The sequence below is a fragment of the Balaenoptera borealis genome (genome assembly GCF_965194805.1).
Source record: "Balaenoptera borealis genome assembly, chromosome: 10".
NCBI classification, from domain to species: Eukaryota; Metazoa; Chordata; class Mammalia; order Artiodactyla; family Balaenopteridae; genus Balaenoptera; species Balaenoptera borealis.
Window position 1 is genome coordinate 60,966,969 of NC_138874.1, and position 25,558 is coordinate 60,992,526.

Consider the following 25,558-nt stretch of genomic DNA (forward strand, 5'->3'; position numbering starts at 1 on the left):
AACAATGATACATTGTGTCAAAAGAAATGAAGCTCGCAAGAGAATTGATTAGGAAGTATACCAAATGAAGTAAAATGTAGCAGAAAGGCACATATTGGAGGGAATAGAATATGTTTCAGTTTGAAAGGTATTGAATTTATTAAGATACCACTGACTAGCTGTAAAGCAAATGAATATAATATGTAGCCAAGTTAGATATATAGTTGATGTGAATAGATTAATATAGATCAGTGACATCACGTGATCAGTTACATCCTTACAGTTACATTATTCATTGTGTGATTTCTTTAGATCGTCCAAGTAAAGCTGGAGCTTTACTTGATTCCTGACAGAGGAAACTCACTTTAAGTGGGTATATGATTAATTGGAAGTTAAGTGGATATGAGATATTGTTTGTTGACTTGGCTTGGTCCAGAGAACCTTAATGATTTTCTGGAATTAAATGGGGATTCTACTGTAAATTGCAAGGGTATTATGGTGCAGGCTATTCAATTAATTGTTCATCCAATGAAAAGTTAGTTCTACCTTGTCACTGTGCTGAAAGGCTCAGAGCCATCGATTATCTTCATTTCTCTTTCTAAAAAATTTGGAAATTTTAGGTCAATATTGAAATCATCAGGTCTGTCCCTGGGAATTGTCTCCTGCATGCAAGTATGCTCACTTAATACTTCTGATGTATTTCAATCAGGGTCCTTTGGAGAATTTTTATTTCACATGAAATTCTCAGCATTAATGAAATTTATTTCCAGTGCTATTTGCAGTGGAGTATCAAAGGCAGAACAGCAAGAGAGGTCTGCTGCTGGGGCAGAAAGTGAGAGAGGAGGCATTGTCTATGGAGAGTTTTAAAATAATCATAAAACCAACTAAAATTCACTCTACATTTTATCATCAGCATACACTGACAATTCAAGTAATGAAAGTGATAAAATACTCCCCCCTGGAAAACAAACAAACAAACATATTTTATCAATCTAACTTCTGAATATTTGCTATGAGTTCTGTTGCATTTGAATAATGTATAATTACACTTTGAATTAACAGTTTTAAAAATTACCTTTTAATGCATATTGTATTCTAATTTAGAGAACTCCTAGCTACACAGGCAGTCTCAGCACATGTGAACTCACCTCTCATGTATTTGAGAGTAAGTTCATAGTGGGTCAACATCATTAGAGATTATTTCAGGCAGTGAGTGTCTTCAAAACCTTGGTTGTACATATTCCTGCTTTTCAACAATGGATCTGAAATAGGTATTTACAGCACAGTGATTGAAAGGTGAAGAAGCAGGTCTTGAATTATTTTAATTCTGTCATTCTTTGAGGCCACTTGAAGCACTGACTTGTATTTAACACTTAAAACACTAAAATAGAGTACAAACCATGAAGTATACTATTTTTCTTTGGTTAAGTGCAAAATTTTATTTGTATATGAAATAGTCTAATACATTTGAGTAATATCTTTAAAATTAATATTTATTTTCCTTTTTTACTGTTACCTACTTTAAAACTAAAAAACAAATTCAGAAAAAATTTTTACAACTGAAAATAATTTTCTTGTATGGCGGAAGGGATGTTACCAGCGATCTACTCCAGGTGTCAGATATGCTAAATATGGCTCTGGGTATTTGTGACTTTTGGGTTATAAGTGAAACGAATTCAATTCAAGTTGCTGAAGGGAAAGAAATATGTATTTTAATACCTGATCAATTAACTTTCACTTTGTAACAAACGACCTTGGAATTTAATGGCTTAACATAAGTTATTTATTAGGTCACCATCCTTGGGTTGGCTGGGTGGTTCTTATCCGGGCCGGCTCTGCAGGGGTTACGTAGTCAAGGATAATCTCACTGTCAGCTGGGATGGCTGGAATAGCTCTCCATGTGGTCTCTCTTTTTCCAGGAAGCTAGACTGGGCTTGTAGACTGGTGGCAGAAAGGTTCTCCTAACGGGAGAGGACAAACTCTAATGCTCAGGTACCTTTCAAGCATTTAACTCATATTAATGACATTTGGGGATGACTCATTTTCCAAAACAAGTTGCATGGCCAAGCCCATATTCCAGCGGTGGAGAAATAGACCCACCTCCCAGTGGAGGAGCAGGCAGGTCACATTGCAAAGTGGAGTATATATAGAGATAATAGGAAATGTTGAAGTCACTTTTATGAACAGTCTATCACATACCCTCAGGGTTGTGTTAGGCTCAGGTGTTCAAATAACTTTGTCAGTAATTTCTCTCTTCATGTTTTAGTTCTGCTTTCCTAGGTAGTTCAGGTAGGTTTTTGTTTTTCTTTTTAACAAGTTTTGATAAGATAACCAACATCAGCTAAAGGATTACTCCTGACCAGTTTAGCAGCCCCCCCTGGTAGGAGGCTCTTTTTCAATGGTCCAAACAAAATTGCAGGAGTGACTTTCATTGGCTGGATTTGGGTTGCATTCCCGTCCATGAACCAACCACCAGGGTCCAGCTTATACCATGTACCAAGAGATGGGGTCAGCCTCATCCAAACCACTTGAAATGAAGGGTGGGAAGTACTAATTCTCCATAGAAAATTGTCTCACTGGTTGATACCAGAGAAGAACGAATTAATGCTGAACAGTCAAAGCCAACAGCCTTTGACTACACTGGTGTGCTTTTGTCATAGCACCAAGGAGAGAATTAGATTTTTGCCTTGTCTACTTAGGTTTATTGTTGTTTAAACTCACTTCTCATCTCATGAGCCTTGAAAAGCAACAAAAACACCTTCGGTAATAGGTCTGCAAGGTGGACTTTAAATATTTGTTTTGCATATTTTTCCGAAGTCATGAATGTAAATATTTTATAACAAATTTACAAAGGGAAGTAGCGTCTTTGCATGATGGACCCGTCATGAATCTTACTGACGTATCACCTGAGCACAGTAGGAGGAATATGACCAAAAAACAGAAATTCAGAGTGACATTTGAACAGTGTACATAGATTTAGAGGGCTGTTGGAGGAGGAAAAATGTGGATGGGGAACAGAAATTTTGGTGATAGAGTTCGAAAATGAACTCCAAATTCCTGACACTTCGAGTCAGGAATCTCTTAGGCTCCCAGTGATTGAAATCTCCACACCAGTGTTCACTCATGCCAGGCTCATGCTCCCAATCTGGTCCGCTTCTGCTACCAGCTTCTCATTGATGTGCTTTATCATTTTGTGGGTGATTCTCAGGGAAGAAGGCAGAGTGGGGGAATGGAAAACACACTCACCTGTGTTCAGGTTTAAGTTCTGGCTTTGCCCCTGTGTGGAGTTGATACGTCACTTCCTTTTCCTGGGCCTCAGTTTCATTATGTATCAAGTGAATGACTAGGGTAACTGATGTTAAAGAACTCTTCTGGCACATGTGTGCTTGGCACCTCCATCTTCTCTGCTTGGTCTTGGGTCATTATCTCTCCTTGGTGCAACTTACTTGGCCCTTGGCCTGGAGAATGTGCACTGACCTCTTCTCTCCCAGGCTTCTGAATCCATGGCTTTTGATTCTTAGGTTCTGCTGGTCCCCAGCTCCCTCTCCAAAGAGAATCCACTTGACAGATTCATGCTTTCCAGCAAGTCCACCAGGAGGAACGGTATTGGTCAGTGTGACTTGTGCCCCGCCTTTGGCACAGGTGGCCCTGACCTGTGTGTCCTTCAGCTGGCACTCTCTTGCTGCCGGTCATTTGCCCTTCCTCAAACCCTTGATTCCCATTATCTCTACAGTATATACAAACGTGCCCTCACAAAGTTTCCTTCATAAATATGTATGATCAATTTTGTGGAATTTTATGAAGAGGTTAACATTAGCATTTTGGGAAAAGTCTTCTTTATGGTTGTTTATAAACTCATTTTCAGAATTAAAAGAAAAAAGTCATATGTCATTCTTCTGAAGGATACTTTCCAGACTTAGAATGATCAGTCTTTGGAAGGTAACTCTAAGGTCATATTTTCCTCTCTAGGAAGTTAATTTCAAACCAAACTTTTTTTTTTTTAATTTATATTTATATTTTTATTTTTGGCTGCAATGGTCTTTGTTGCTGCTCTAGGGCTTTCTCTAGTTGCGGTGAGTGGGGGCTGCTCTTCGTTGCGGTACGTGGCTTCTCACTGCGGTGGCTTCCCTTGTCGCGGAGCACAGGCTCTAGGCGCGCAGGCTTCAGTAGTTGTGGCACGTTGGCTCAGTAGTTGCAGCTTGCGGGCTCTAGAGCTCAGACTCAGTAGTTGTGGTGCACGGGCTTAATTGCTCTGCGGCATGTGGGATCTTCCCGGGCCAGGGCTCGAACCCATGCCCCCTGCATTGGCAGGCAGATTCTTAACCACTGTGCCACCAGGGACGCCCCCAAATTTATTTTTAATGAAATGTTTCAATTTGTTTTCTTATAATCTGGGACTACAAAAGGGACTTCCAAAAGTTGTAGTTTTTTTGTGATCATAGATTTATCTCATGCTCTCTCTTATGCTTTTGCAAAAAATCAGTTAAAGGCATGGAATTCAAAGAAAAATCAAAATAAAACAAAAACTCTTCAGTTTGAGAAATGGAGTTGATCTATTGCCTGAATTCAGCGATGATTCTGCTGAGATATTGTCTCCTCAGGTTCGTGTGAGGAGACAACACCTTATCTTTTTGCCTTTTAGACATCAATAAAGCATTGATTCATCACCCATTGCTCAAGTTTTTACAGAACTCATCTCAGATATTTACAATGTTTTCTCCCCCACTGACTATAAGTCCAGGCGGGGACTGTGCCTTGTTCATTCCTGAATACCCCACACCCAGCACAGCACTTTCCGTGTGGTACACACTCAATGTGGTAATACTCAGTGTGTGCTGAAATGGAAGAATAGCTCAGATGGGGTGAGAAGTATCTGTTGAAAGGCAAAAATACTGAAAGAAAAACTAAGTTTGATTTGGGTGATGGACAATCCTGAGATTGTTAAGGTTGTAACTTGGAGGCCCTCCTTTGTTATAGTGGCAAAACCTCTACCAACTCTGATAACCCTACAGGTTTAAAAAGAATGAAAAAGCCATCTCAGAGTCTTCTCTCATCATAATGATGGATTTGCTTTCATCATAACATACTTACAGGTAATCTTGCAAGAGTGAACTTCTCTTTGCCATTTGGAAGGGGCCAGTTCACTCTAAAGGAAATCTGAGAATTTGGGGTGAATTCATCCTTGGTTCCTCCTTTTAAATAGTATTATATACATTTACCTTTAATACTGAAAGAAAACATGTTGAAATGTGTTTTTTTCATTTGTAAGTGAGTTGGTCATTTTAGTTGGAGGAACGTAGCTAAAAAGATTTCAGTCAGCTAGGTTGCTTCTCATGACGTTCTGCTCGGTGGCACTTCAGCACTTCAGATTTTGCTTTCTTAAATGGCAAAAGCTTTGTCCCATCAGAGAGCTGCAGATCGCTGTTCCTTATATCTGGTCTGTTTTTATTCCTGGGGAGAAGAGTCAGTACTGAAGAGAAAGGGACACATTGAAAAATGTAAAACATATTTTCAGACACCTTTGAGAAGGGAAATTTCAATCAGACACTATAGTAATATGGGAAATGGAGAGAGATAAGAATCATGACCTGTGCTTAACCTTTTGGTCTCATCCTTACCAATTTATATGTATGGTTCAGTAAATTAAATAAGCTCTCCTTAGCCCAGAACAGTCTGTGATAGCATAACCCTTCATTGTGGTATCACAGATAGACTTTCCGTGTTCAAGACAGGAACCTGACACCTTTCAAAAGTAAAGGAACCTGTGGCAGTTTTAAACATTCCAACTATATTGATTCCAGTGACAGTTATCCTTTAAGTCACTTGAAATGGATTCCCCCGTTTTCAACTTTCGAAATTTGTATTTGATCCTCATGACCTCTGGGACCTGCATAGAGGCACTGTGTGTGCGTGTGCATGTGTGTGTGTGTGTATGTGTGTGGCAGGAGACTTAGAAGCAGGGAAATTGTTGATCTAGTCCTACTGATGTCTTTCCCCACCCCTTAGCTGTTCCCTGTACTTTATTCATGTTATTGTGGAGAAACCTCACATTTCCAAAAGAAAGGTCGAGTGCTGTGGAGTTCTTTCTGTGAGAGCATTGTTTTTTATTACTGATCTTCCACTAGGCTGAGAATTGAGTATCATCTGTCAATGTTCAGCAACAGGACCTTCAGAATCAGTACTGGGCTCTGTGATTTCATCAAGCACCATGGACCACTGGTTAATAAAGTCACTTCTCCTCGTCTTGCTCACACCCGAGGCAGCCAGCGTCTGCCTCTTCTTTCCTGGGAGCGCTCTTCTCCAACTGTGGGCCGTTCCAGGAAGTGCTCCTCATTTCCTACAAGGACAGGAGCTTTTGATGTCTATGACAAGCACATGGAAGGGTTAGTGTAGAGCCCTTTGTTTGTACTTAAAAGAGTGGGTTGGGGAGAGGTCAGAGGAGACCCATCAGGCTCTTCTGGGCTGAGTCTCAAGGTGACAGGACATTCATTATTGTGAGCGAAGGGTCATATCTTTAGCTTTGCATGTGTGTCATTTCGATGCTGGTTGGATTAGTTAGACATCCACAGGTTAGAGATGTCTTTATTAGTTCATCCACAAGAACCTGACTTACAAACCAGGAGGCTAATGCATTCTTTGCATTTGGACGAAGGATGGTGGTCAGGGAGCAACCAGATTCTGCATATCTGTTTTCTAGGGGCCTCCTTTCCTGGTACCAGTGTAACTGGAAAAGTACAATACGTTGATTATCTGCAAGATTTCTAAGTGAGCATGGATGATGGCATCGTTGTTAAGGTTATAGGCCAGGCTGCCTGGGTTTTGAATCCTGGCACTAACCCTTAATCTCTATGTGATTTCAGAACAGTTACTTTCCTTTAGCTTTGATTGATCTGGAAAGTGAGCTACTAAAAGTACTTACTTCAAGCATTGTTGGGAAGATTCAGTAGGATAATCAAAACTCTGTCTCAGAATGCTTGGCACATAATAAGTGCACAATAAATGCTAATACTAGTATTAGTAGTAGTAGTAAGAATTGTTTTTGTTTCAGAACGAAAGTAATTGGATGTTTTTTCAGGCTATTTCATCCCATAATGATAGAATCTGGAGAATTGCATCTGCTTCTCCATGGAATATTTCTTTATAGGAACAGGATTACCTGTTCCCTGCTAGAGGCACATTAACAATTTCTTACTCACTAGTAATTCTTTTTCTTGAGGCACATTAACAATTTTTTACTCACTAGTAATTCTTTTTCTAGATTCTGTGTTGCTTTGTCTGTGTTTATGGGTATGTATTTAACTACCATTTATTTTGCTATACGCCAGTAATATTGTGCTCTTCATCATTTTACCTAGTTTAGCTCTCACAAATGAAGAGAGATCCATTATCTCAATTTTCCAGATTAGGAAACTATGGTACAGGTAAATAATAAAAGTTAGTACGTGGTAAAGCTGCCCTTAAGCTTAGGTCTGTTTATTAAATTCCATGTCTGTGACACAAGACTACACTGCCTCTTCAGTTATAACTCAGTATGTTGGACCTTAAAATACCAACGTATATTTGGTACAATATCATTACTAACTTTATATTTGGTACAATGTGGGATTTTTAATAAATTTTGGGAAGTACCCTCGTATCTTTATATACATTGAGCAGATGACAGTTTGAGACTTGATTCCAAATTCTCATGTGTCAAACAAGAGATAAGTTTGTTTTGATTCCAGAGAACATTCAGTCTTTGGGTGATGATCCAAATTAATGTAGTCTGGAACTTCCCAGATAGTTCCTACAGGACAGTGATATAGGAGGGACACAAATTTTAACTAACTTTTCTTAGATGGATCCAAGATAGTTATGCCTCATTCTTTAGGGATTATTCAGGGACATGATGAAACAGATGATTTGATATAGAATGACATTCCCACAGAGAATAAGAATTTTCATAGGTTGCTATATGCAGCCTCCTCTGTCTAGTCAAGAATGTCCTTAACTTCATGCACATAATAGTCTTTGTTTTTCTTAACTGTTTTATTGAGATATAATCCACATGCCATACAATTCACGCATTGAGAGTATATATGTCAGTGGGTTTTGCTGTATTAAATTATTAATTTTTAAAATTAATAAAATATATGTAACATAAAACCTGCCACTTTAACCATTTTTAAGGGTACAGTTTAGTGGCATTGATTACATTCACAGCATTATCCAGCCATCACCACTATTTCCAAAACTTCTTCTTCACCCCAACAGAAACTGTAACTATTAGCAATAACTCCTCATCCCCCCCTTCCCTGAGCCCCTGGCAACCTCTACTCTACTTTCTGTCTCTCTAAACTTGCCTATTCTAGATGCTTCATATAAGTGGAATCAGACAATACATATCTTTTTATGTCTGGATTATTTCAGTTAGCATCATGTTTTCAAGGTTCATCTACGTTATACCACGTATCAGACTTTCATTATATTCATTAGGGCTGAATAATATTCTACTATACACATAATAGTCTTGAATGAAGGTGTAGATTCTGTCCATGGCTGTCAATCTTGGGAGCAAAATAATCAGTTTTGTGTCAAACATTTTATTTGACAAAACCAACTTGGAAAACCCGTTCAGTGTATTTCTAGAATATACTTCCCAATCTACAGTCACCTGTATTATGATTTGCTTAATGTTTTTCTTTAAATTCACTTTTTTTCAACCTTGAATACATACTATATCTTGTCCGGAGCAACGTTCCTGAAATCAATTGACATAAATACTGTATATTGCTCCCAATATCATTTACACATAACTGTTTGTATAGCTCTTAAACTCTCTCCTGTATCTCAGCCTAGTATATGATATGTCACATCTCTAACCCCCAAACCTGGGGTGTGGGCTTTTATGTAAGTACTAGAATAAATGTGGAACCCCCCGTCCCATGGAATCTGACATGAAGAGGAAAGGAGTTGTGTAGATGTAGCCTGGTGGGACAGCCCAGGGGCTGGACTAAGAGTTAATTAGAAGGTTCAAGTTCTGAGCCAAAACTACCTAATCAGCTGTGGGAGCTTGCTCCTTTCTTCCTGCGCCTTCATTTTTAATTCCTGCGCCTTCATTTTTGGGTGCTCTGCTTCTTTCCTCTCTTACATTTAGGAATGACAGGGCTAGTGCATGCTTCTGTACTTCTGTCCCATGAGGCTGTACCAATGGGATTGTCATTTCTTGTATTCCTTGTATTTCATTTCTTTGTATTTCCACCCTCTCCCCTTTTGCTTCCCCTCACCCCTGTTAGGTTAGATCAAACTCAATCTGATGTAACCCTTAATGATTTCATTTTTAAGGAGGACATGAGGAGAGCCTGCATCAAGGACATCGCTTACCTTCATTTAGAACCGTGGGCATCTGCACTGTGTCCATTTCTAACAGCAATAAAATGGCAGTAAATCAGAAAAAAATGCCATGCTCCTTAGAGCCTCGAGAGTGAGCTTTGGAGCGTTCTGCTTACAGGGATGTCAGCCTGCCAGTGAGTAAATCAGCTCTGTCCTTATGTCCCCAGTGCATCAGGGAAATCTCTGACATTGTGGGATGGGCTTGATTAGTCAATCTGTCTCTCCCCCCATCTGAGGTTGAGAGTGTATCTCTCCCTTGTTTTCTCCCAGCATGTTTAGTGAGCTTATTGCCCCCCTAGGTTTTATTGCCAACCACAGCTTAGCCCTTGTCAGGGAGATTATTATATGAACCCTCGGTGCCTCCTGACTTCAGAAGGGCCCTGGATTTACATTTTTGCATTCCAAAGTCAGGAATATAAATGACTAATGGAACACTGGGCCACCAAATATTTATATATCTACTTTGAGATTTGCATTTCTCCCTTTCTTATGATGGGGTTTGCTGCTCCCGGGGTCATAGTTGATGGGCCAGTAGCGTCAGTGGTGACATAAAGCAGTCATCTGGGAGAGTGCTTCCTAGCCCAGGTAGCACACTGTGATGTGCTGCCGGTTATTATGCTAGCAATTCAGCAGTCATCGAACCCCTCAATTCCTTGGCCCTCTCCCCGCTTCCCTCTTATGATGTCCAATAAATTTTACATGCTCCAATTTTCCTCATCCACCAACCTAATATTGTTTGAATTAAGAGTCTCTCCGTAGCTTTCAACAATGGAAACTTCGCTTTCTCCAACCAGATTATTCATAAGGGCTGCTCACGGGTATGCTGGAAAGGGGGCAGGACTCTGTAGACATGAACAGTGCAAATTTACTGGTCCATCCAGAAGATGAGGTTGATTGGCTGTTGAACTTGTCGCTACATGACATATTGAGATGGAAGAGAACATATATAGACTCACACTGTTATCTTGGGTGAATAGACTGTGTTAGATCAGGAATTTTTGTTTTAATTAATTAATTAATTTTATGTTTGGCTGCATTGGGTCTTTGTTGCTGCATGCAGGCTTTCTTCAGTTGGGGCGAGCGGGGGCTTCTGTTTGTTGTGGTGCACGGGCTTCTTACTGCAGTGGCTTCTCTTGTTGCGGAGCACGGGCTCTAGGTGCGCGGGCTTCAGTAGTTGTGGCTCGCAGGCTCTAGAGCACAGGCTCAGTAGCTGTGGCGCACGGGCTTGGTTGCTCCGCGGCATGTGGGATCTTCCCGGACCAGGGCTCGAACCCGTGTCCCCTGCATTGGCAGGCGGATTCTTAACCACTGCGCCACCTGGGAAGTCCCAGATTAGGAATTTTTTTAAGTGATGCACACACTTGAGGGGGCTCAATCCCTGATACTTTTCATGGTCTATGGAAAGAATTAACTGTAGCAGTAACAGCAATGATAGCAACAATTCTCAAGCACTTGCTACTTAAGCATCGAATTGTTCTGAGCCCTTTGCATACATTTAAAAGAATTCTAACAGAGGTCCTGTGAGATTGGTCCTTTCTGTACACCCATTTATAGAGGTGGAAACTGAGCTCCAGAGAGGGTAAGTCAGTTGCTCAAGGTCACACAGCCAGCGAGTGACGGGGCTGGGCCTAGATGTCATATTATCTGGTGCATGTTCTGAACACTACCACCATGTGGAGTGGGCCAGAAGGAGCAGCCATGAGATGAATGTTAATTTCCCATTCACTCAATCCATGACACATTATTTTTTCCTGTCAGTATTTACGGAGCATCTACTCCGTGCAGGGCCTGTTCTGGATGGTGGAGACACAACAGTGACGAAGGCAAACGGTTCCTGCTCTTGTGTTACTCTATTAATAGGTACAGTCAGGCAGAAAACATGTAAGCAAATAAACCATGTCCTTTCTAACACTGGGTAGTACCTCAAAGAAAACGCCTTGGAGTGATGTGATGGCAAGGGTCCAGGTGGGGAGAGAGGCTGCTTTAGCTAGGATGGTCACACAAGGCCTCTCTGAGGAGAGGACATTTGAGCTGAGGCCTCAAGCATAAACGTAAGCTTGGTGGGGATGGGGTTCAGGTAGCGGAAAGGCAGATGCAAACGCCCAAGGCAGAGACCACTGTCTTGTATTGGAAAGCCAGGGGGAAGACCCATGCGGTTGAAGCATTAACAGCCAGGGAGAAAGGGTAGATTACAAAGTCAGGAGGTTGGCAGGACTCAGATCATACAGAGCAGGGCAAGCAGTTTGGATGCTGTGGTGTTTACAGTTTCTTTCGATCAATATTTTCCTGCCTGCAACCTATTTTCTTTTTACTTTTTTTTTTTGAATTTTATTTTATTTATTTTTTATGCAGCAGGTTAGTTATCTATTTTATGCATACTAGTGTATATATATGTCAATCCCAAAGCAGCCTGTTTTCTTTTATGGCCTGTCTTCTGTTCCCTCTGCTGTGACTCGAATCTTACCTCATAATGGGCGTTTTAATCCTCTCTGTGATGGCAACCCATGCTTCTTGGTGGGCTCCTTGCTTTGTTCCAGCTCAGGGCAGCATTAAAAAAGAACAGAGGAAGTCTCCAGCAGAGTATGGCTCAGGAAAGAGGGCAGGTTGCAGTCTAAAAGCTCTAATTAAATCAGTGCCGTCGCACATCCTGTCCACAAGGCTTGGGGCAGTTGCACACTGTTTACTGATGCCGTGGTCTACACTTAAGAGTTGTGTGACTTCACAGAAGCAATTAAATTGGCCTGTTTAATTGGCCTGTTTAGTCAGTGGTAAGGCCATCACCAGTAATAATTATTATTTTATTGATTTGGTAAGTGCAGTGGAAATAATCACGAAGAATAGCTGTCTCTTTTCCCCTTGTCCTTAGCTAAACACTAGGCTATCCAGGCCGAAGCAAGACTGACTTCTTGAACAATCTCCCTGCAGATCTACATGTAATCAAGCATTCCTGCCTTATAAAAATTTCCATGCTTTCCAGTTGAAACAGAGTTTTTAACTTTCTAATCCTTGGTGGCAAAGGAATGCTCCCAGTGTTAAGTGATTCAATATGCATTTTCTTTTAGCCTTATCGATCTTCTGTATTATTTTCCTGTAGGTCAGTCTGTGGTCTCATTTTGGCCAGAAATGTAGGTTCAGTGGACATAAAATCAGCCTGGGACATCGCTTAGTTGTGGATGTGTACGCAATCACATGGATATTGGAAAATCTAAAGGAACATCTAAGACAAGTCAGCAGAATTTTCAAAGCTACTTTTACCTCCAAACTGTTATTATGTTTGCCTAATTAATTCCATCTGTGTGTGACCAAGGGAGAGCCACAGACTTAAAGTGTCCCTAAAATGGGAGTTCAGCCTTGGGGGACAGAACAGCAAACCTTAATTCAGGGGGAAAGAAGGGACCCCTAACTTACATGTGGCCTCCCTTTGAAGTCATCCAGTAGAAAAGCTAAGATGCTTTTGAGGCATGCCTTCCCACCATCCCAGCCTGAGGGAGCCATGAGGAATAGGTAGGGTGTGTATATGTCAATGCTACTCTCTCACTTCAGCTTCCCCTTCCCCCCCGTGTCCCCAAGTCCGTTCTCTATGTGTGAGTGTTTATTCCTGCCCTGCCACTAGGATCATCAGTATATACTACCAAATGTAAAACAGATAGCTAGTGGGAAGCAGCCGCATAGCACAGGGAGATCAGCTCAGGGCTTTGTGACCACATAGAGGGGTGGGATAGGGAGGGTAGGAGGGAGATGCAAGAGGGAGGGGATATGGGGATATATGTATACATATAGCTGATTCACTTTGTGGTACAGCAGAAACTAACACAACATTGTAAAGCAATTATACTCCTATAAAGATATAAAAAAAATAAAAAAAAGAATAGGTGGGGTGGTTGGTTTTCCCTTATACTCTCCTCAGAGGCTAATATATCACTATTCCCACCTAACCTCACTCAAGATAAAAGTCTCGGGAGTCCTGAGTGACAATCAGAGACCCCTTGGGTTTTTGGCCAGGAAGGTTTGCCCAGGGGATGGGGGTTACAATACGTCCACTAGCATTCATTCTCCTCCAGGGAAGATGAGCCTCTTAGTGCCGGGGTGGGACTTGTACAGCCATAGCTCTCACAGTTCTCATCCAAGGGATGCTTTGTTTCCAGATTTCTGTGGCTCTTCACAGAACCTGGAAACCATGATTGGTGAGGAGAAACAACGTCCCAGGTTGTGTCAGTGGACGTTTGTGTATATACTATGATGAAAGGGTTCTGTTATCACAAGGTTTGGGAATTGCTTTACATTTTCCCTTTGGGACATTAATAATACATAAGAGCATATGAAAGACTTGTAGATTCTGGAGTATTTTCTCAGCATTTTCCAAACATAGTCAAGGAATTCTTTGTCATAGCAGGTCTGTTGCTTGAGCACACTTGGAAAATGCTGGTTTCAGACTACTTACTTTTTCCTGTGAGCTTGCGTATGTAACTATACGTGAGGTAAACATCTTTTGTCTTATGGCAGATTTCTTAGTGAAGGATTTGATGACAGTGTTACGTAGATTGTATGTAGGAGGTCTGTGCTCCCAGGTTTAAGTATCTCAATATGTATCCCCTCTAGACCAGAAGTTCCTAATCTGGCTTCATGGAAGGATTTAAGTCTTTCAGGCTGGAGTGTAGCATTAGATCCAAGAGCTATGCATCTTAGAATTTCTTTTGTTGACTTTTATGTAAATATTTAAGATATTTATGCCTTGACAGTCCTCAGGTTTAAACTTTTAAAACTGATACTTAACTGATATTTATAGTTATTAATGTCACATTACATCCATTCGGGAATCATTATAATCATCAGATACAAACTATTTCATTCAAAGTTTGTTTAAAGTGTACTGCCTTTATTATTTTTAAATAGAGCGATATCTGACATCTAATCTGTCTGTTTTTTATGTATTACTTTCATCAACTTTGCCATATCCCCATACAACTTCTACTCTTAGGCACTTAATACATATGACAAAGCTCAGGGATAGCACTCTTCCAAGAAATTAAAATTTGGTCATAAGGTCATGATGCCTAAATTCTTCTTAGAACTGTTCTCAGATGGGAGGTGGGGACTGAGGATGGCATGGAACTCCCTGTCCCGAAGCAGGGAGGTGGGGACGGGATTCCCTGTCCTCCAGTATCTTCCCCATTCAATATCCATGGATCAGGTGAATGAAAAAGATACTAAGTAATGGGGATAGTTCAGGATGAAATTAGGCGATCCATGTAGAGTTCTTAGCAGAGTACCTGACATATAGGAAGCATCCAACAAGTACTTCTATTGTTGTAATTTTTGTTATTTTATGGATTTTTATAAATTGACTTTTTTCAGATAAAGCAAGATAGACATTTGTGAACATTTTAAGACATCTATCCCTATCATTTGATTTCCAGTTCTACTATCTTAATGGTATCTGAATCATTCATAGTGTACCATAAACTGTTTCGATATCTCAAGTTTCCATTGTTAAAATAAGTCATTATATGAGTCTTTTATGAAGATCCTAAAATAAAACATACCAGGAAGAGAAATATAGTTTCACATATTTTCTCTCTTTAGTTAATTCTATCTAAACTTACTGCATATTTAATAAATTGGAAGAATTAAAGAAATGAGTTGAGAAAATGCATTTCTAACATCAAAAGAGATCATTTGGCTATACTGGGCCTGGGGCACAATCTGTGTATATTCATTTGAAAACCAATTCGGATATTTCTAAAGTGATCAGGTCTATAGGAATATAACCATATCTCAGGAATAGGTAATGCACGGCCAGACGTTAGAGGTGGATGTTGTATGCATTTATGTGTGTCTACGTGTGTGTATCCCTTTGCAAAGTCAAGTAGAACACTTACTCCACTCCAGATGTGTTTGTTCTTTCTAGATGGTTATCTTGTTTAGTTAGGACATAGCATCACAGCACTCATTTCAATTAAAACAGATTTTATTGTTGTGGAAGCTGCTTTGCTATGTACAGATAGAAAGAGGAAACGATGGAACATTCCTCCTTCTACAAAAATAGGATCAACAATTACTCCACTGGCAGGAAAAGAGGCTAAACATATTTTGAGATTGGAGTGGTTATTATTTTTTAAACATATGTGTCAATTTTAGGACCATTGACTCTTTGCTTTGAAGGAGGAAGATCACAGCTTCTACCACTCTGCGTACTGCTCAATTTTCCTTATATTATTACCTTTATATTGACAATGAGAATTGTATTATCTTCTATAGCAATGATCTCCGTATTTGTGTAGTATTGATTCTATTCTTAAACGAACTCAGAGTCATTAAGGGCTCATTACAAGTTCTTTTGATCACAGCTTTTTAATTCTTAAACTTTTATTCAAACCCTAATTGGCTGGATTTTCTTCACAGGACGTTTTCTTTTTCACAAAGGGCTCACGAATCCTGGAATTATTTAATGCTTTGTGCCTGTTATGTCTGAATGACATTTTAGTTGCGTATAATATTTTTAGGATATACACCGTTTTTTTTAAAAATAATTTTAAATGAAAAATAGTTCTTCATCATCTCCTGGCATTGAACGTGATTCTGGGAAAGTATGAAGTCAGCCTGACTTTCCTTCCTTGTATGTGATTTTTTTTTTCTATGTGGGTGTCTGGAGAATTTTTTTCCCTTGAATCTCAGTAGCTTCATTAAGATTATCTGATTATTGATCATTCTGTGTATCACTTTCTTGATACTTGGTAAACTCTTTTGATCTGCAGTTTTTTTCTTCATTTTGGTGACTTTTTTGTAGTATATATTTGAATATATATATTCAAATTTTCTGTTCCACTTTTTTAAGTATACAAATAGTATCATCTTTATCTTCTGATGTAATTACTTTGCCTTTTTCTTTTCCTGTGGATTCACTGTGACTATGTCAATCTTTTGCTCTGTCAGTAATTTGATTTTTAGTGTGGCCCTTCTGCTCTTTCATCTTTCCAAGATGTTTAGTTCTGCATGATACTGTTTTAGTCTTTGTTTTGTTTCCTTAGGTCTTTTTCAATCAATTCATTTTTTGTTTTTGTTTCGTTTCATTGTTTTGGTTTAGTTTGAGATTGGCTGGGCTTCTTAAATCTGTTAAACTTTGCTTTCACTAAATTTGGTAAGTTTTTGCACATTATTTCTTCAAATACTTTTTCTGCAGGAAGTTTTCTTCCTCTCATTATGTTACTCCAGTGACACATACGTTAGACCCTTTAATATCGTCCCACAGGTACTTGAAACTGTTCATTTTTCTTTTTTCATTTTTTTTTCTCCCTATTCTTCAGCTTGGATAATTTATTTTCATCTATCTTCAAGTTCACTGGATCATTCCTTTGTTATCTCCACCCTGCTACTACTATCATCCAGTGAATTTTTCATTTCACATATTGTATTTTTCAGTTTTAAAATTTCCAAATTATTTATATTTTCTATTTCTCTCCTGAGAACTTCTACTTTTCTATTAATTTCAAATGTGTTCAATTTTACCTCATAAAGCATGTTTATAATAGCTGCTTTAAAGTCCCTATTTGATGATTCTAGCATCTAGGCCACCTTGGGGTTGGTATCTATTGATTATCTTTTCCCTTGAGCACTGGTAACATTTTCCTACTTCTTTATATATTGAGTAATTTTTTTATTGCAGTCTGGCCATTTTGATTATTCCATTTCTTTGGTATTGGGTTGTGTTATAATCCTAAGAAGAATGTTGAGTTTTCTTTGTTTCAGCAGGGAATTGACCTCATTGCTTTCGGACCAGAGATTCTGGCTTGCCTTCTGTGGGTTCCAATCTGAGTTCAGTTTTCAAAGTCTTTGCCATCCTCCTTTGATCTGTCTTGTGCATGTGCCACTCAGCAGCTAATATGAAACTTGGTGATAGTTTACAGTCTTAGTTCACTTTTCAGAGGCCTTGCTAAGGTGCTTTGGATATTCCCCCCATATGAGCTCAGTGGTGAACCAGAACCTTGTGTGGTTTTCTACATGGAATTAGAAAGATTCCTTTCTACAGCTTTCTCCACTAGGGAATTCCCCCCATACCCTCCAATCCTTAAGGGCCTCTTTTCTCACCTGTTCAGCTCAGAAATCTGGGATAAAAATAAAAAGCAGGATTTTAACTTCCTATATGACTGCTCTGTCACACAGCTCTGTGACTGGGCCCTCCAGTTGGGGAAAAGTCACAAGACAAAAGAGAAATCAACCTGGAAACTCACCTGCTGGTAGGTAGCTTTTCCACAATACACCTGCTTTTGTTTAGTTTTCAACATCCTCAGGTAGTTGTTCTTTGTATGTTGTGCAGTGTTTTTAGTTGTAATCAGTGGAAGAGATAGTGTGTAGTGGGCTTACCCCCTCATGGTGGAAGCAGAACTCTCATTCACTTGAACTGCATTTCACTGAGTCCCTTTTTTATTAAGGTCTTGTTTTTCTTATTAAGTTTGATAACGTAAAGTATTATGATTCTTTTCCTCTTCCTTGAGATGTTGGGTTCTTTGTTTTTTGCATGATGTGCTTCTGTCTGCCCTTTTCTGGTTTGGTTGTTGTTATTGTCTAGCAGGTCTGCATGTTTCCCTCCAATAATGTTTGAGTGACTCTGAGACTACAGAGTGTGGATGGCTTCTTAATTATCTTTACATCTTATTTAAGACTAGTTTCTTTTACACTCAGAGTTCAGTTTGAGAAGCAAGAACGTTTAACTCTCTGTATTTGCGGGCTTCACATCCACAAATTGAACCTACCATAGATAGAAACCTGCAGATACGGAGGGCCAACTGTATTCATCATACTGTGCCATTTTATATAAGGGACTTGAGCATCCGTGGCTTATATTATCTGCAGGGGCTTCTGTAACCAATTCCATGCAGATACTAAGAGACAGCTGTATTCCGTGTTTTATTCATGTTTTGTAGATTAAGAAAATGGTGTAGGAAGGAGAATAGCTGCACTTAAGAGGGATGTGATCTTTATTAGAATACCCAGACTCAGTTCTCTCATATGACATTCTGTTAAATGTCCTTCATCAGAGGTTACTTTTGGACTTAGGATCACTTCTCCAGTTCCATGTGAAGTCCAGGAATCTTCATACCCATTAGAGCCTACCCACTTATTAGGCTTCTGTGTTTTACCTGTTTTTCTCAGTAGTTATTTAATTCATTACTCAGAAGAAAGAGAAGATAAGAATGCCAATGTAAAATTCGCTTCACTTTAGATTTGAGGGTGTTAATGAGAATCCTAAGGATTTGTAGACTCCCCTGTATAATTAGAGGAGATGAGCTCTGTATACCTCTGGTCAACCCCAGAATCTTCTGTCTTTTTCACTGAATTCCAGTTTCTAAATTTTATTGTGTTAGGTCATGTGCCTTGCCTTGTTTGGTTTCTTCTTCTTTTTTTTTTTTTTTTTTTGCTGGTTTTTACTATTTTGTTTTTGTTTTATTACATATAAGTGGAAGAAATTCTATCATATAATTTTGTTTAAGAAATTTAAGATCTTTTTAAAGTACAAAAATTAATATACATAGGCTTATTTGTACATTACATCTATGTAATCTCACTTTTTTCTTCCCAACTCTCTTAATCTTAAGGATTCTTCAAGGCACAACTCAAATTCTCCATCTTCTGTGATGCATTTCTTGAGTGTTCCACCTGGCAATTATTTCTACCTGTCTGAAATCTGACAGCAATTACTATACCTCTTGTTACCTCTCACTGTGTGTTGAAGCAGTTGTGATCTTTTACTATGTATGTGCTTTCTTCCATCATCTAACCCAAAGGTTCTTTGGATGTAGAGACTGGTGTATTAATTTGTTTCCTCAGGATAGTATCTGAGATGTGTACTTAATTAATCAACATTTCCTGTGCTTATCTGCTGTCTTGTGGATTACTCAACTCAAAATAAATATCTTTTCTCAAAACTGTGGAAATATGCTCCTGCAAGTGAAGATTCCCTCTGCAGGTTTGGCCATTACTGAATCTTCCACAGGAAATTCTTTAAAAACGTAATGACATGATGACTGTGAAAGTGTTTTATAAAGTACCAAGTACTCTACACATGTAAGACCATGATATGATCATGACTTATGTCACCTCTGCCACTAATGGTCATCAGGTCAACTGGGGGACCAGCTTTATTCACTGCTGCCTTGTTCCACTGTCTCATCCTGACCTTGATACTCTGGCAGCGGTGACCCTCAACGAGATAATCTGACAGTCAGCAGTGACTCACCATAGACTATTACCTGCCTTTGTTAGTAGCACTCAACATGTAGGTAATTCCCCAAGTTTCCTGTCCATTGTCTCTGTGATAAAACATCGTCTTTTACAGTAATTCTGAATCTCATTTCCCAAGAGGTTTACTATGGAACCTCCCCTGGCCTGTTTCCTCCTCCTGAAAGCCAGTACTGTGTGTTCTAAGTCTGTACTCAGAAGCTAATTGAACTTCCTTGGAATATTCTTTTATTTTGCCTGAAATCATTAAACAGTGACTTCGTGCTATGGTTATATATGCTCTCCAAAACCATTGCTGAGTAGAGAAAAGTAAGTATGGTGGAGCTAGATGGGTTTGAACAGGTTCGGATTTTTTATTTTGGATGTGCTTCTCATATGTATTCATCCTGTTTCCTTGTTTTAATTTTAAGGTCCTTGAGGATACGAATAATGATTAAATCTGTTGTGAAAAATGGAGGATGAAAGAGGGCATGAGCAATACCTATAATATTGTAAGTGGGAGAAATAGAGTGATAAGGAATTGCTGACCAAATACAGTAACACTAAACTGCAAAAGCATGAATCTGGAGTTGGACCAATTATGGCCGAGTGACCTTGGATAAGTTAGTTAACCTTTCTAGGTCACACCTGCAATTTGGAGAAAATAAGAATATTTGCCTCCTATAGGGCTGTTGATAATGAATGTAAAGTGTTTATAGCAGTGCCTGGAACATAATATAGGCAAAAAAAAATTGTTATATGCTATCACCATCATCATCATTTTATTGTTAGTTCTTCCTTGCAGCTTTAGCAAAGTAGGTACAGGACAACTAAAAAGATAACATATAGCTTGAAGTAGGAATATGAGGTTTACTATGCCAAAAGTTGATACAGGCTGAGGATTAAAAAAATAACAAGTACTTCTTATGGGCATTGTTTTAAAATGTTACATGTATTATCTAATTTAATACTTATAGCAACACTAGTTTAATTCCTTTTATAGACAAGGAAACTGAGGCACCGAGCAGTTAAGTAACTAGACTAAGGTCACATAATTAGTAAATGGTTGAGCCAAGATTTGAAATCTGGCCAGTGGTGCATTTAATCTTTATTTGGAGTTGTGTGGTAGCGGGGGGATATTTTCATGCATGGGAGATCATGAGTAGATTATTGGTAAAATTTTGATGTCTGGGCAATGTTCTTACAGTGAAGATCATTGTCAAGGGGGGAATTTTGAAACGTGTTCTCTTATCAGAGAGAAAATCTTAGAGACACATGGAGCCAAGGCCTGACCCAGGGATGGGGAGCTTGTAATTTGATTCGAGGCATGTGGAATTAACTAGGAAAAAAATGAAAGGTGCTTGTGGAGTGTGTTGGATGATGGATCTGGGTGTGATGGAACAAATGATGGGCAGCTATTTAAGATAGCTGGGTACCATCCCCCTTTTGCCACTATCTAGTTTGGTGACTATGGGCAAGCTATTTCAGCTTGCAGGGTGGAGATGCTTGGTTATCACAGTGGAAGAATAAAGAATCATATGGGATTTCCTCTACATATGCTTCAGATTTTGAAACTCTCAAATCTTTTTGCATCGTCCACTCTGACACTGGAAATTATCCATACCATACATTTAACAATTATTTTCTATCTCATTTTATATTTTGTACAGTGGTCATTCATTCATACTGTTTGTTCAGGATATACTACAGGCTCACTGTGTGACTTGTTTCCTTAATTAAAATTGGTCTGGGGGAGACTGTATTCTGCCTTCTGGAATTCTTAGAGTTCTAGCACAGTGTCCTGAACAGAGCGGGCACACAGTCAGTGTCGTTCATATGGATGATAGTAGTATAGTAATGTTTAGAATTCCACATGAAATACTGCAGCAAGTATGCGCAAAGCTCCATAAAACCAGACCTCAGTAACTTTTTTTTTTTAAGTATTTGTTTATTTTTAATTTTTTTATTTATGGCTGTGTTGGGTTTTCGTTTCTGTGCGAGGGCTTTCTCTAGTTGCGGCAAGCGGGGGCCACTCTTCATCGCGGTGTGCGGGCCTCTCACTGTCGCGGCCTCTCTTGTTGCGGAGCACAGGCTCCAGATGCGCAGGCTCAGTAATTGTGGCTCACGGGCCCAGTTGCTCCGCGGCATGTGGGATCTTCCCAGACCAGGGCTCGAACCCGTGTCCCCTGCATTGGCAGGCAGATTCTCAACCACTGCGCCACCAGGGAAGCCCAGCCCTCAGTAACTTTTTAGAGAATCTTCTTTAAAAAAAAAAAAAAAAAAGTATGGGCTTTGTGCTGAGAAAACTGTGTGAGTGAGATCATCTCTGCCTTCAGGAAAGCTTACTGACAAGGGTGCAAGTAACCATCATAGAACTGAAGCTTCTAGGGCTGAGAAAACACAACTGAGTCCAGCTCTCCCCACACACATTGGATCCCCATTATGACATGCCCACCAAGTGGTGGTTTGGCATCTTCTTGAACACTTTCAGTGACTGTGAACTCACTACAGCTCATTCTATCCAGGGTGGAATGGTAGGCTCTCAAGCTTTGTGTAGGAGGAAATGTCTTGATGAAGAGCAAAGGTCTTTTCTAGGCTGAAGAAAAGCCATGGTAATGGTCTTAGAGATGTGAATTTGGTATGTTGGAGCAATTTGGGAAAGGACCTCAAAGATCCTTTGTAGGAGCAAATTTATCGAAGTACCAAAGTAAAGGGCATGTTGTAGGAACACCGAATGGTCTAGCTTGACCATTTATCAACAACAGGTTTGGGGTAGAGCAGTGAAATTCTTAGGTAGGACTGGAGCTTTTAATTGGAAGGACCTTGACTGTCCTCTACATTTGGGCTGGATAATGGCCCCAGTGGAAGTCATCATCCTATGTTCAGTGAGTGGTTGGTTGGGTAAAATCACTGTTAGCAGTCACATCTCATGTGTCCCCCAAATTCATATCCTTTATTCTCCCCTGGAGAACTACCCACACCCATGGATTCTCCTCAGTTTAGAGAAATGGTTAGAGCAGGAATGATGAAGGGCTCTCTGCTGGCCTTATTTCCATGTAGATCTGTTTTAAATTCATCGTAACCCTACAAGGAGGCTGTGTCAGTCTGTCCCACCTGACAGAGCCTTAAATCCTCCCAATGCTGCTTTTACTATTGGACAAGTGCCGAGCGGCTTGTAGCCTCAAAGAAAGAAAGCATCCTGATTTTGGGGGTGTGGAAGTTGGGGGACAGTGATAAACAGGTCTTTGCCCTTATTGTCTTCTCCCATGATAATGAACCCATCACCAGCACAGGAATTTAATGCCATGATTTTTCCAAGAGTCATCCAGTCCCATTGCAGCCCTGCCTGAAAATATAAATACACTTCCTGGGGACAGATTTGCATTTTTTGGTGAAAGAAATTCATATATATGGCAAAGATGCCTCTGTAATTATAGAAAATTTATTTCTGTCCCCAGATGTCAGCAATCAAATTCGACATAAATATATTTTGTGTAAATCTGTCGGCAGCTGGTCTCCATTCAGGTTTCTGGAGATATTAGCCTGTCTTTGAGTTTATGACAAAGTTAAAAATTATTCATTAAACTGACCTGCAGTATATTCAGTAACTGGAAAATTGCCTTGCAGTTCTATTTGGTTTGTAGATGTGATCCCAAGTAAATTTTTAACTTAATTAATTGGCCGTTTCTGTTGACAAGAAATTTATGTGGTAATAATTTGCTCGAAATAGATGCCGACTGTAGGAAATGAGATATCCATCATAGGCTTGTGTTCCACCAGCTGCACAGTGGCTATTATGAAAGTATTTCAGCGTGTGCCGACCCCAGTGTTTGTGCAGTCAAGATTATATATACCCACGATCCATAGCCTGCCAGAGAGGCGCTGGTGGAGGTCTATGATAACAAAGACTTCGTGATTTATGGCTTGCTGTGAAAGCAGAGCTTGATGAGATTAAACAATTTCATAGCACAAGTGTTTCTCAAGACCTGATTTGTAGTTGCAAGCTGATGGTAAATCACATTTATATATCTGCAAGCGTGCTCAGCAGAGGACTGCAATTACAGTTTAGGACAGCTACTTTTTATTTAATTTTTATCCTGGTTTTGTCTCTTTTATGTCCCCTTCGTCTGCAAACCATTCACCTTCACAAGTCCTTTCTTGGTTAGAAGGCCAAAGATTGGAGTCAGTGATGTTCTCCTTGTCTTTGCGCCAGCTTGGGAGAGAGACCAGGAGGACCGCAGAGCAGCACAGACTGGTTCAAACTGGCTTTGACTGGTGTGTGCTCTTTGTTCAATCCTTTGTCCAGAGAGAAGTCTGTTTCCTGTTTTCCCTCGGCGTGCAGCTGATACTTGAACTCCTTAGTGCACAGCTTGAGTAAGAGGGGCCTTCATCGTCCTGGGATGTAGGTTGACTCTGAGTACATGATGTGCACGGGGGATGAGAATTAAACTGATTTAAGAAGCTCCACTTCAAGGTGAGAGGATACCTCCGGGGCATACAGCTGGTCCCCTTGAATGTGCAGTGCGGAATTGTCTCCCCTGCAAACCTGTGAGGAACAAACTAATCAGTTTATTTAACCAGTTTATTGGTTATGTGCTGTGGACACATCTCTGCGCTAAGTACTAGTATAGCAATCTCTGCCCTCAAGCAGTTTATAATCTACACGTGGTACTTACCAAAAGAAGCACAAACTAGAAGTGGCAAGACTTCACATGATAGCCTGGAACGGGTGGTACACACACTGTTGGCGGGCAGAGGGGGAGAGGAGAGAGAGGACTTGCAGCTGGGAAGGCAGAGAAAGGGCAGAAAATACGTGCCCAAAGGATAAGTGGGATTTCAAGTAGGAGGGGGAGAGCATTCTGGGAATTTCTGTGATCTAATCTGCACTAATGGAAGTCTCCAAAATACCCAGCCATAGGTTCAAGTACAGGCTGAGTGGCTAGCGATTTAATAATTATAATAACAACATAACGTAAAACTTTTGATGAATGCTTACTACATGCCACAATAAGTGCTTTGCATGTATCATCTTGTTAATCCTCATCATAAACTTAGAAAGTGAGGGCTGTTGTGTTCCCCCTTTTGAGATTGAGGAAACTGAGGTTTAGAGAGATTAAGTAACCTGACCACGTTCATCTAGATGTGGACTTGAGCTGGTTCTGAAACCTTGGTGTATTTCACCCCAAAGTCTATATTCTTAACTACTGTGTTTCACTGGTTTTAGATAAGGAACATGAATATTATTAGGGAAACGATACCACTGAGCAGTTATCATATGCTCAAGACAATTCTTTTTTCCTCCAAAGTTTAGGAAACAGGTATCCCCCACTTTTTGAAAATTCACTTTATGTCATTTTGTTTTTAAAACACCTGCATTAGTACCTGTTTCTGCTAACTGAAAGAAATCCAAAGAGGATTTTTGCTTTCAGGGGAAATGGCGAAAGCACAAATAATGTTCATTCTTGGCTTTGCGGCCGGCAGTTACAGAGGCAGTGCACACCCTGAGCAGAAAGTGGCCCCGCCAAGCTCCTTCCCCAGGAACTATACTCAGCATCTCAGCATCAAGCCACCGGAGCTTTGAACTGTGTCTGTGAGCCTCTGTGCTTCATCTCCATTTATTCTGTGCATCCTTTAGCAAAATGTGCCCTAAGGGAATTGCTTTTTTGCTTTACACCATTTTGGCTTATGAAAAGTTTCATAGGAACGCTCTACTTACGGAGAGTGGGGGAAACCTGTATTATATTTGGTCTTTGTGGTAGGCTGAGTCATGACCACCCAAGTATGTCCACGTCCTAATCCCCAGAACCTGTGATTGTTACTTTATGTGGCAAAGCGACTTTGCAGATGTGATTAAGTTATGGATCCTGTGATGGGGATATTAAGTTGGATGATCTTGGTGGGTCTGATGTAAACACAATGGTCCTTATAAGACGGAGCAAGTGGTGTCAGTCAGAGGAGGAAGTGGTGTGATAAAGGCAGCAGAGATTAGAGT

At 39.9% G+C, this 25,558-nt stretch overlaps 1 protein-coding gene and 1 long non-coding RNA gene across 3 annotated transcripts in view; one reads left to right on the forward strand and one right to left on the reverse strand.

Annotated features, from left to right (window-relative positions):
• Positions 1-25,558, forward strand: part of LRMDA (leucine rich melanocyte differentiation associated) — a 1,312,323-nt gene that overhangs the window by 799,096 nt on the left and 487,669 nt on the right. The gene's annotated exons all lie outside the window — the stretch shown is intronic.
• The window catches only part of LOC309604599, an 807,304-nt gene that overhangs the window by 775,543 nt on the left and 6,203 nt on the right, over positions 1-25,558 (reverse strand). The window contains exon 2 of one of the 2 annotated variants that reach the window (XR_014230917.1): positions 21,600-24,112. This is a non-coding gene — a long non-coding RNA (uncharacterized lncRNA). Of the gene's footprint in view, positions 1-21,513; positions 24,113-25,558 lie in introns of those variants that run through there. The other variant, XR_014230918.1, reaches the window with a different exon arrangement.